The sequence below is a fragment of the Heliangelus exortis genome, chromosome 1 (genome assembly GCF_036169615.1).
Source record: "Heliangelus exortis chromosome 1, bHelExo1.hap1, whole genome shotgun sequence".
Lineage (NCBI taxonomy): Eukaryota > Metazoa > Chordata > Aves > Apodiformes > Trochilidae > Heliangelus > Heliangelus exortis.
The window spans coordinates 120,237,385-120,249,999 of record NC_092422.1 but is presented as its reverse complement, the minus strand read 5'-3'; the positions used below and the strand labels follow the sequence as shown (position 1 = coordinate 120,249,999).

General features: G+C 39.0%; 1 protein-coding gene across 5 annotated transcripts in view; it reads right to left on the bottom strand.

Moving 5' to 3' along the window:
• TSPAN9 (tetraspanin 9) overlaps positions 1-12,615 on the bottom strand; it is a 167,567-nt gene that overhangs the window by 55,076 nt on the left and 99,876 nt on the right. The gene's annotated exons all lie outside the window — the stretch shown is intronic.

The window sequence follows — 12,615 nt, the reverse complement described above, 5'->3', positions numbered from 1 at the left end:
AGCTGCTAAACATTGGGATATTTAAACTAACCATAAATTAATGTCATCAAATACAGTAATACTGGCATGCCCGTTGCAGGTGAGAAACCTCCAGCAGGCCATTTCAAGTAGTTTTATACTGTACCCATCAGAATGTGCACACAGCCAGCACAGGAGCAGCAATGGGGCTGCAGGGGATCAGGATGCTGAGACTCACAGGACAATCCTGCTCATCTGGTAGGACCTGAGGCAGTAAACTTTACTGTAACTCAGTCACTAAAGTGGCAGGTCACAATGAACTATTCCAACATGTAACTTTTTAAGTAATTACTATAAAAAAACAAACCAAAACAAAACAACACATAAAGAAAAGAAGAAAAAAGGAGTGAGAACAGAGACATAAAAGTCATTTTTAGGTAACTAACTAGGAAGGGGGACGAAACATAACTGCAGTTTCTGGGTAATCTGCTGTCCCAAGGAGGTGTACAACCTAAGTCTGTTCTTTCAGTTTCACTGCATGCAATTCCACACAATAAAATAACCCTGATTAACTACCTAACATTAACTAACCTCATCAGCATGGGGCACTCAGTCAGTTGATCCTCCATTTCTAATTAATTAGATGTGAAATTTACTCAGTAATTCCTTTCTCATCCTCTGGTCCCAGGCTAGTTGAACAAGAATAGGAGGGCAGGAAGATGGAAGAAATGAAAAGTAAATTACAGACTTCAAAGCATAGAGATGGTGTCAGCACTGGCAGAAGACAAACCTAAGCAACAGAAGGGTCTTTCAAGGATGTCCCCTCTTGCTGTTGGAAGGACCCAAGAACATCAAAGAAGCCTGATGACATCTTTCAAACAGAGTAAAAATAAAGGAGTTCCTAACAAGTTTCCTATTTAGACATCAACTTTCTGCTTTGTTTTAATAATAAAAAACATAATTTAAAAGGAGGGATTCTTGTGCTAATTCACGTATCTTTCAATCATTCCTCCACAACTGCCTGAATACAGCAGAAAGTTTTAATGTCCCAATGCAACTTGCCACTTTTAAACATGATCACTATTTGTCACTTTCTATTCTCAGTTCAGCTGATTTGCTGAGGGAATATTTCAGTTGATAATTCAAAAGGTAAAAATATTTGGGCCAAGAGTACACAGTTATTTACACAGAAAGATGTACATTATTCTCAAAAATATCACCAATTTTTTATTGCCAATCAACCTATCAAAAGTGCCAGTGACTTATTTCTTTTTGTTAATTCTATCAGAATTATCAATGCAGTCTCTCTCCTTCCTTTCTCTCCTTTGAACTAACACAGGAGCACAAAATGGGGAGTACATCTTTGAAAGGCAAAACAATCATTATTGACTGGCATACTTTGGTTTCTGCTCCATGTTTCCTGTATAGTATTAGAGATGGGAAGCTGGAAGGCCAGGCAAAATGGTTGTCTGGGCAAGTTCCAACCCATGAGCTGCATGGTACACACTCCACAACTGCACAGGCAAGACAAAGAAAACAAAGGAAAACAGTTTTCCCCACTTTGCAAAAAGGGAAACAAGAAATAATGAAACTAACATGACTCCCATAATGCAACCTCAAGTGTCTCCATCAGATTCAAGAACTCAGTAAAGCTATTTCCAAAATCCACCCTAATTATTATTCAGATTATTCCAACACAATTCAAACCTGAAATAAAATTCGGTACTGGAGAAAGAGATTTCATATCAGCTGTGAAGATCATGTTGAAATTTCAGTTATCTGGGGAATGAGAGGCAACTCATTCCATGGCAAAAGTTATGTACTTAACAAATAAGTTGTTGGAGTTTTTTTTCTCTATATTTCATAGAATCACGGAATGGTTTCAGCTGGAAGGGATCTTACAGATCATTTAGTTCTAAGCCCCTGCATGAGCAGGGACACCTCCCACTAGACCAGGTGGCTCAAACCATCCAACCTGGCTTTGAACACTTCCAGGTATGGGGCCTTCACAACTCCTCTGGGCAACCTGTTTCAGTGTCTCACCACCCTCACATTAAGTAATTTCTTCCTAATATATAAACTACATCTCCCCTCTTCCAGTTTTGAGCCATTACCCCTTGTCCTCCTGTGCCATGCTCATCCCTCCCCAGCTTTCTAGTTCACCCCTTCAGGTACTGGACCCTCCCTGAACCCTCCTTTCCTCCAGGCTGAACAACCCCAAATAGGCTGCTATTCAAGGCTTTCTAAACTTCACTGCTTCCAGACACACTACATCCCAGGGAAAGGACTAGAAGAAAAAGCAGATAGAATAGCAAAGCAATAAATGTTTTGTGGATATGATTCACAAAATCTGAGGGAGACAAACTGCATAGATACTGAGAATGTATAGCTAATGAAAAGCAATTTGTCTAAACAGGATGCTTTCCAAAATGTTCCTAGCCAAGAGGTATCCTCAGGTGTTTAAAGTCACTGAGATGGCTGTCACTACAACGCCATAACAAATAACACAACGTATCAAGAGAGTGCCATAATTTAAAGCATAAGGGCAATGGTCATCTGGGATGCAGACTGCTTTCTATAACCATCAATACCAACTTACTGAGACCCATATCTACGAAGATAAAATATCAATGGCTTTAGGACAGATTTTGCACTTTTAAATAATCCTGTTCTTTCAATTTAACAATCCCATTTGGCTGGCAGAGTGCCAACAATATATGCAATTTAATACAGGCATAGCTGTCATAAGACATACTAGGTTGTTCTATCCATGGACTGTCTTCTATATATTACTGATAAGAGTCTGCATAATTAAGGTTTCATTTAGAAGCCTCAGCTATGTAACTTAATGCTCTTTGCACTGAGCTTTTATTATGTACGAAACAAAAACTTTCATCACAGCAGCATTTTTTCTTCTCCAAATATGCCTCAAATGTTTTGATGTTGTATTTATAATAATCTCCAATGTTAACAAGGGTTCTAATTTTAAAACCTGGCACAATTCCTTTGAACTTTTAATACTGAACTGCGGACTTTTTCTTCATTGTCCTGGTTTGGGCCAGGGCAGAGCTAATTTTCTGTCTTGTAATTTTGCTTTCACCTAAGCCTCTTTCAAGTAGATGCATTTGCTGAAATTAACAGCAAGTTTCTCAGGCAGTGCCTGCTTCTAGGACTGATAACACTCGATGTTTATAGTTACAGCCAGAGACTGGTGTGCAGAACCAAGTCCACTGCTCAGCTCTGAGGAACATCTTATGCTGTGGAAAGAGAAAAGGTGTAAAGAGGGTCACACCTGCAACCCTCCTTTAGGGAGGAGTGGACAAGATAAATGACCAAAATTGACCAGACTATTCCATCTGATATGCTTTATACTCAGTATAAATTTGGGGGATCAAGAGGGTCAGACTCCTTCCCCTTCCTTCAGCCTTTCTCTTCCTTCGCCCTCCATTTTCGCCCTTCTTCTCCTGTTCCTGTTTGCTTCAACATCCTGGGAGGATTCCATCCATTCCTCTGCCTCTGGTCCTAATCCCTACCAGCCTGGATCTGTGTGTTCCTGCCTCCAGCTTCCAACTGCTGATGACTCCAGGAGTCCAGCCTGGACTTTCCCAGGGCTGCCCTGCAGCCTCGGTGGTGATGTGAGAGTTATTGGGGGAAAGGGGGGAGTAATTGGAGGAAAGGGGTATCAATTTTCCTGTATATTTGTACATTTTTTTTTCCTTTTTATCATTACTATTTCATTAAAGCTGTGTAGTTTAGTTCCCAACCCATAGGTCTCTTCCCCTTTTCCTCTCTTCTTTCTTTATCAGGGAGGGGGATTAATAGAGTATCTGTCATTCAGTTAATTGCACGCCCATCATTAAACCATGAACAGAAACAATTTCATGTGTGTTAAACAAGGAAAAATCTGTATATTATTATTACCCACTGGATTGTGAAACAACCGCAGACTCTTTTTCCTGAGGCTCATCAAAAAGTCCATGTCATTTCATGCACAGCACAAAAATACACTAAAAGAAGGAACACCTGGAAAACTGACAGTAAAAAATAGTTTTTGGGCAGAGTCGTAGCACTATAACTTCCACAGGAAACCAAACACATCTTAATGTGACAGCAGACTTTGCTTTCCAAGGCAGTAAGCAAGATGTCACAAGAATAAAATTTGAGATAACAAATACAGGAGGTGTGACATTTTGAAACAGTCCACAGAACTACTTATTACTGTATCTTTTGATTACAATTCAGAAGGCTTTCTCTATCAAAGGAATTCTCGTTTGTGTGCAGCAGTTCTAGTACCTTGGTACTAATATACAAAACAACTAGAACAACGTTTTGAACCATGGAAGCTAAGCAGACTAAATTAATTTAGAACAGTAACTTTAGAACAGTTCAATGTCTTTCTTGCTCAGCACAGGCAATGAAAATAAGTTAGGTATTAATCACTCAGTCCATCTTTTCCAATCAGTGGAATCTCAGGACCTCTGCAGCAGAAATACTTGGTGGTCAAGTAATTCATCAATGACGTCTATTTTCTTAGAAAGAGAAGTCACAGGATCTGAGGTATGCCAAGCTTTTACTATTATCCAACATTATTTTTAATTTCCTTTCAGAAATATTTGTTCCTTTGTTATTTCTAAAAAGTTGGCAATAAGCAACAAAAATACGCTGAAAATAAGCCCTAGGTCTTATAATAGACTTTTACAGTTACTGGAACAGAATTTGGTTCACCAGTTCTACTTTATGTAGCATTAAAGTTATACAAAGACTTCACTTAGTACCAGAGGCTTTCAGAAAAAAAATCAGATAGGCTCTATTTTGCTCTTTAAAAAATAATATTAGGGGTGGTCAACTAACTTCAGACACGGGTGGGCCATTCTGACACTATTACATATTCAAAGCTGCCAGAAATCAAGTGAATTGAACTCTCCATTACGCAGCTCTCAAAGAGTCAGTAAAACAGAGTATAATCTCCTCCTTTTGGTTTCTCCCCCTGGAGAGCAGTTTGAGTCTACAAAAATAATCCCTATATGAAAATAGTGATTGTTGACCAAACTTTTTATTTGACATCCCCTGGCATAAATCCCTAATATCACACAAAGAAAAGGGGAAAGGAGATAAAACCAGGCCCAGTAGAGATGAGCCTAGGGGTGATGTGGCAATGCTAGGGGTGAAACTGATAGGTGAAATGGATCACACTCTAGTGGTCATTTATGTATTTGGGGGGGGGGTAGAGACCTGGAGGTGGTGTTGATGGTTGGACAGTGTCATTTAGAGTGTTTTTCCAACCATGCCAATTCTGTGATTCTGTAAAATACTCCACCCATAGACTACTATTAGAAATACACACAACACACTCTATATCTTATAGCTCACCACCAACACCTGTGCATGCTGACACTAAAAAGATGTGTCAATGAGACATCTACTGTGAGCACCCAGGTAATCACATCTGTAGGTAGCACAATTTGCATTTCATTTATCTATCTAGATGCTCCATGGCTCCCTCACTGTATTACTAAGGCATTTTACAGGCAGTAATGCCTGGAAATATCCAGGAAATATCCTTGCAAAACAAGCATGTTTATCTTCAGCTGAGAGGTGAAGAACAGCTATACAAAGGAACAGAGCACACCACTGAAGGTGACATTGAAAGCCTATGAAAAACTATAATCAGAACAGAAATTTCCCCAAAGCCCCAGGTTAGCTGCAACTACTCCCATGCTGTCTTGGCTGAACAGAAAACCTAAAAAGGTGGTAAATTGACCTTTTGCTTCTCAAGCTCCAGACAAGATTATTGCCTCTGACTGAAACAATGTTAAGAATACTAAGAATTTCTGTCTCATGACACTGCAGATATGCTATTATGCATTTATCCCTAATATTCTTAACAAAATGCTTATATCAGAATGGTCTCACAACCACTATTGCTGCTAATGGTAGCTGTGTCAGAGCTGAGTAACAGTGGTTATTTTCATAATGCAGAAATAATTTTGCAGCAGCTTATATTGGGTTTATGGCATTTAGGAGCAAAGATTATACCAGTTTACTCTTCAGGATCTTTTTAGAATCCTTGTCTGGAATTATCAATTTTCATTAACTTTAAGATAGGTGAATGTCAAATCTGGTTGCTTCCTATTCAAACCTATGGAAGTGATTTGAAGGAACAGAAAACTGAGACGGGGTTCAAATCTAACAAAAAAGCTGTATGCCTGAAATAGTACTTCTTTTTTTTTTTCTTTTTTTTTTTTTTTTTTTTTTTTTTTTTTTTTTTTTTTGTGGGGGTGGGAAGAAGGGGTATCAATTGGTATAATACATGATTTTTCCCTACAAAGTATTGCTTGCCTATAGCCTCTGACCAAATCTTCCTCAATTTTCATCCTAGACCACTATGAAAAACCTTAATGTTCATATTAAAAACTCCCCACTAACAGCAGCCTGATAACACTAGGAACAACACTGATATGCAAAAGTATTTATAGCTTGGTTTTGATGGGTTTTCTGTTTCTTTGGGAACACAAAACACAGACTCTGCATGTTTTTTTTAGTGTTCCTATCAATGAGAAACTACCAGGAAGCTTACCAGTGCAACCTGACTTTGAGGGCAAAGTAAACAGAAGCACAGATTTAGGCACCAAAATGAATTCTCCTGAAATTTCCCTAGAATTTTAGGATCCCTGGGTGTAGTTTGGTTACTCTGTAATATTGTCCACTCACCAGGATCTCGTGTTCATTTCTGCCAAACAATGTCCATACTACTGTGCAGACCTCAAATTCTAGTACTTTCCTGCAGCTTGTGATAGTGTTTTTATCTTTTTCATCTTCTGTACAAAAGTCATTTAATTTGTTTCAATCTGTCAGAGTGGTTTAAGACTTACACATGTGGAAGACAGGTCTCTGAATGGGTGTTCAACAAGTATTTCCACACCATGCACATATCACATGTTGCTTTCCTGAACAAACTTGGACTTTTTCTGTCCTGAGCTCTTGCCTGATCAGCACTCCTGAGAAAGTGCCTGAAGTGGGCTCACCCTGTCCATACCAAATCTGTCATCAGGAGGACTGCAGAAACAGCACCAAAGAGATGTCTAACATAATTGGAGGATGAAGAAATCAACATGTGATTTAAAAATCTGTGAGATTTCAGCATTATACACAAGAAGCTATCTGCAGGTAGGTGCACCACATTTCCTAAAGTTGCTTATTAATGATCAGACACTTATTAATGATTCAAACACTTACTGAGTTTGAAACAGCATGGGCCAGCCATGACATCGCTAAGATTATCCCAAGGAAGACACGGATTCAACCAGTAGCTCAAAGTCTTCCCCTTGCCCTATCACAAAGACCATCTTGCAAAAAATACTCATTCATAATGGCAGAAAACTATCAGGATATCCACTTCACATAAAACAGAAATCAGCTTATACAGGACCTACACTGTGGTACAATTAATATGTGATCCTTACACACACTTGAGAGTAATGTCAACCAGGTATCAAGTCACCCAGCCAACCCTTCCTAATATAAATCAGCACCACAATTCAAAGAGGTATTGTTGAGACAGGATATGTAACAAATGGTAGCACTGAGATTAGAACCTGGTATAACCTACTACGCTCTGTGTCTTTCATGTGCTAGAGAAGGCTTAAAGGCCAAGAACATACATAACCATCCTGAATGAAAACTACACAGGTCAAAAAACAGCTTAATCTTACAGAGATGACAACTAAACTTTAGCTTGAAATTAGGACAGCTGCAGGCGAAACCAAAACATCCTTCTGTACAGCCAAACTGAAAAATCAACTCAATGAGGAAGCAACTTCAGGAGGCGTATAGGTACAGTGCTGAGCAAACTGACTTTGAAAACAGTCCATACTTAAAATTAAATGCTTTGTGACAACTGTCATTGTTTGTCTGACATGCATCAAAGAATGTCAGGCCATACTACGACATCAGCTGAAGAACACACATCCCTTTGTCTAGGTTACTGTCTAGCTCAGTGCTTTCATGACAACTCTTGTGCACATTTCTTATACCTTTAACTGATACCTGCCAGGATATTACATGTGAAATTCCACTTGCACCACTTCTTTGCTTCTTTCCTATCAGAAATATAAATACTCACAGGGACTCCATCAACTTTAAGCCTTGCCAGGTAAAATACAAGAGTAAAATTCTGAAGGAATCTCTAATCACTCAGCATCTCCTCCAGAGGCTTTTACTACCTCTGTGGATTTGCAGTTCCCATTGTTGATTACTCTTCTATACCCACAGAAGATCCGTGAGCACTTTCAGAGAAGGTGAGACATAACAGAATGTTCTCCTTACTTGTACCCCAAACTTTCTCCAATATGCAAACTAGACAACTGAAAAAAACAACAAACCTTTGGTGGAAAGCACTTCAAGTACAAATTAATTATTATATTAATTAATTAATTCAATATCAAATTAATTTACCAAATCACTGCTGACAGTCACCGAAATTGAACAACTGCCTTTATTTTATAATTTTTTTATTACAGGAAGAGCAGACACTCTCCATTAGACTGAACTTTGTTAGTAGCTGATGTGCCAGTTGTCAGAAGAGCTTGGGAATATGTTAATGCAGGTAAACCAAATGTAACTGATCATATTTGTCCACTGGCAGATAGGAAGAAGAGAGGACCAAACTGTAAAGTCGCTTCAGAATACAAAATACAACATCCTAAGAACACTCAACATGGCCAAAGATTTTACACTTTAAAGCAAATGAGGCAGCAGATACTTCAAGACAGTCACCTGAAAAACTGCATCTGGAGGACAGATGAGGAGCTTACCCGCTATAAACAGAATGCTGTTGCAAGATGGTTGATCAGCATAGCTCAGCCTGATGTTTCTCATCCCTTTCTCCATAGTAATCAGCTTCTAAAGTCTAAGAACCTACACTGCAACAATTTGTTCAAATAGGCTTGTAAATGGACATGGAATTTAGTGTAATTGCTTGTGTTTGTGCCAAGTATTGCTCCTACAGCACATTTCTCTTGTTAATATATTTAAACTATGAGCACACTGCAATTACTCTGAATTGATTTAAAATGCAGATGTAGCACAAAGAAGTCTTCAATTTGTAAGCGAAACAGCAGCACTATAAGTCAAACTGTTAAAGTCACTATTTGAGCCAAACATAAGAAAGCTAGAGAAAATTAGTAGAGATCAAGTCTAGAGATCTGATTTTATATTTCTAGATATTAAAGTCATGGACTTAGCACCCGTTACACTGCACTGTGTCATTCTGTGTCATTCACATGGCACAGGAAAAACTGCTGAATGATGGTAGCTTTATTGCCATGACCCTCACTATTAGTCAATATACACAGAACAGAAAATGCTTTGCAGTCTCTTCCTTCTGCAAGGTTAAGAAATGCAGACTAGAGAAAGCCATTCTTGACACTGAAAACCTTTCACATATGTCCTTAGAATGGAAATGGCATTAAACTCTCCAACCACTGTGCCATGAAGGTATCACAGAAGAGCAAGATGTTGAACAAGCAAGGGATAATTACTTGATATAAGATTTGATTAATCTTCCATATAATGCAACAAAGTACTTTATAACAGCAGAGACCAAGCCTCCAGTGCACTGTCAGCCCATTGAAAATAGAGAAATACATTATATTTAGAAGTTTCTGACTCAGAAAAATAGAGATACTTCATGGTTAAAAAGCTGTGATGCTTACAATAGCATACATCTGAAAAAAGAATCCCATTAAAATTAGGGTCTGACACCTTGTCATCCCTACCTGAGCAAATATGTGTCCAGCATGCAAATGAAAGGCTTATTTTTAATCCTGACAGGTTCCAAAACAACACCATGGTTCTTAGAGATGTGCCTTATCCCCAACAGAGACACCAACAATTCTTTTGTCTGTGAGATGCACAAATGAACGTAACTCCACCGTACTGGATCTTCCTCGATGCTCCACAGGCACTGAAAGGTTGCAGAGATGATCTGGTCAGCAAGGCTGGAGGCAGATGCATCCACTCAAACCCTTGTTTCAAGGGAAGAATACATAGAGCTGCTTTCTGATTCCCAAAAGGGGAGTCTTGAAGTGTACCAGATATACCAGATATACCAGAGTGGGAGGAAATATCTTCTTCAGTGGTTCTAGCAGATGAACAGAGAAAGCTGTCCTGAAGAAATGTGGGAGTCAAATCCTCCACACACACCCCCCCAAAAAACCCCAAACCAACAAACCCACCAAAAAAACCACACCGAACAAAACACACCAAAAAGTGCATTTCCTCTGTGATTTTAGTACCAGAATGAGAAAATGCTTTTTCTGCCCTGTAACCAGGCACTGACAGCGAGGCACTTAGTCTTCCAATTAATTAGATCCTAAATCCAAACGTAGAAGTAACTGATGTGTCAACAGAGGGAAATGAAACAGCTCTCAACATAGAAGCAAGAGAATTGCTTCTACCACTCAGTGAGGGATGATGGATTCTACTTCGTTGTAAAGAATTGCTTCTGTAAGAAGCAATGCCACTGCAGCTCAGCAGCAATGCAGTGGTGTCTTTATTACATAAAGTACCTTCACATCATTCCACGCTTTTACTGGCGACGCATCTCTGTAAAAGTTACCACCTCTCTACTGTGGATGTAAAATCTCCTTTGCCACGTTTTGAACACTTATAGTTCATAGAGTCATAGAATGGTTTGGGTTGGAAGGGACCCCAGAGATCAACAAGATCCAATCCCCATGCATGGGCTGGCACACCTTCCACTAGGCAAGGTTGCACAAGGCCTCATCCAACCTGGCCTTAAAAACTGCCAGGGAAGAGGCATCAATAGTCCCCCAAGGCAATCTATTCCAGTATCTTACTAACCTCGTGGTGAAGATTTTTTTTTCCTAATATCTAACCTAAATCTATTCTTTTTCAGTTCACCTTCCCCATAATTTCACTTTTTGGTTATGCATCAACCATTGCACTCAATCAAATTTCTTAATTACAGACTTTAAGGGGCAAGGTTCTTCTTTGCCTTTATTCGTAGTGGCCACTACAATGGGAGACTTACTGGATTCTAAATCCTTACTATAGTAATGAACCTGGCAGAGAGACTTACAAGAAAGGCATAGCTGAGGTTCATTGAGAAATCTAAAGAGCATCAGAGCAATTATTCTGTCTTCTTAGTTCTGTAAACACGTGCTACATGTGTGCACACACATACAAAGAGTTAGTAAACACTGCCAAGAATTGTTGTCCTTTTGTAATTTGTAATTTTTTAAAAATCTGTATTACTAGTTCTGGGTAGGACAAATTGGACTAGCTTGCTTCTAAACTGCTTGCTGGCACCCACAGCAACTGGAAGATTTTCTAACTTCAGGGGATGAGCACCGAGATGACTTCAACTGGTTCTCTCTGAAAAACTGTCAGGGTGGGATGTACAGGTGTAGCTCGGCCTCTTCATGTGGCAACACAATCTCACTCAAATATTTCTTTTCCAAACTCTACGACACAGCATCTGAGACAGATGAGAGACTAATTCAAGTCAGTTCTTATTTCAACACCTTCTGAAATTCTCTGAAGTCCTTCTCTAAAGTTGTTATAATACCAAGAAACATGAGTTACCTGACATGTTGGCTGAAGGACCATCATACAACTGAATTCCAGGACACACATGGCTTTGACTCCTCCATCAGATACAGAAGAGGTTACACAATGTTTCTTACAAATGTATCTGATTAGAAAACCCTTCCCTGGGATCATAAGTGAGTATGAATGAGAATAAGCTCTGTAAGAATGCATTCCTGAAGCACTTGAGGAAAATTAATTCCTTTTCTTCTTCACTACCACTTTTGAAACAGCCCTTGCTGCAGAACAGCTTGTTGTTCTACAACATGTAGATGCACCCCAGAATTTCCAGATGTCAGATTCAGCAGCTCCCCACATTTGCTAATTTGCTCACTTCTGTAGCTGGGGATTGGATTACCCAGGGGTCTGCTTCTGGACACATGATAAAATCCCAGGCAGTGTCTGATCTTAAAGCATTTTGGAGCTACAAAGTAGCTATCCTGAAGAATTCCAATTCAAATACCTTGCAACAGAGTTCTCTCCTAATAATAGAAAAACAAAGTCTCCCAGAGAGATCAGTAACTAACACACTTTTTAAAGTAAAGTATGCAGTGAGCAAATGTGGCTTGCTACAAATTTTATCTCCCTTGTTAATTCAGGTATATTCAAAGGTGCATACAATCACAGATTGTAGTTAAAGCAGCTTTTCATACAGCTCAATATAAAATGTCATGAAAATATTCAGAAATAGATTTAAAATTTCATCTCTGTTTAGAGACTTTCATTTCAAGATGCTGCTAATGTGTATGCCAGACAAGTACTACATCTGGTGATCTCTATTCTGTACATCTCTATCTCTGGTATTTTCTTAGTCAGCATGGAAGGTACTTTTCTAAGTGCTTGCTCTTTTTGTGAAATAGATTTCAAAAGTAACCAAGCACAGATGGTGTCTTGTTTAAAACCAGTCTATGCCACATTTCTGTAAGAAACTTTTTTAGGGGAGGGAAGGAGGAGAAAACTGTTTGACATCACTCACAGGATAACTTTAGCTTCAGTGGAGAACTGGACTAGATGGTCTCTAGAGGTCCCTTCCAATTCTGATAATAC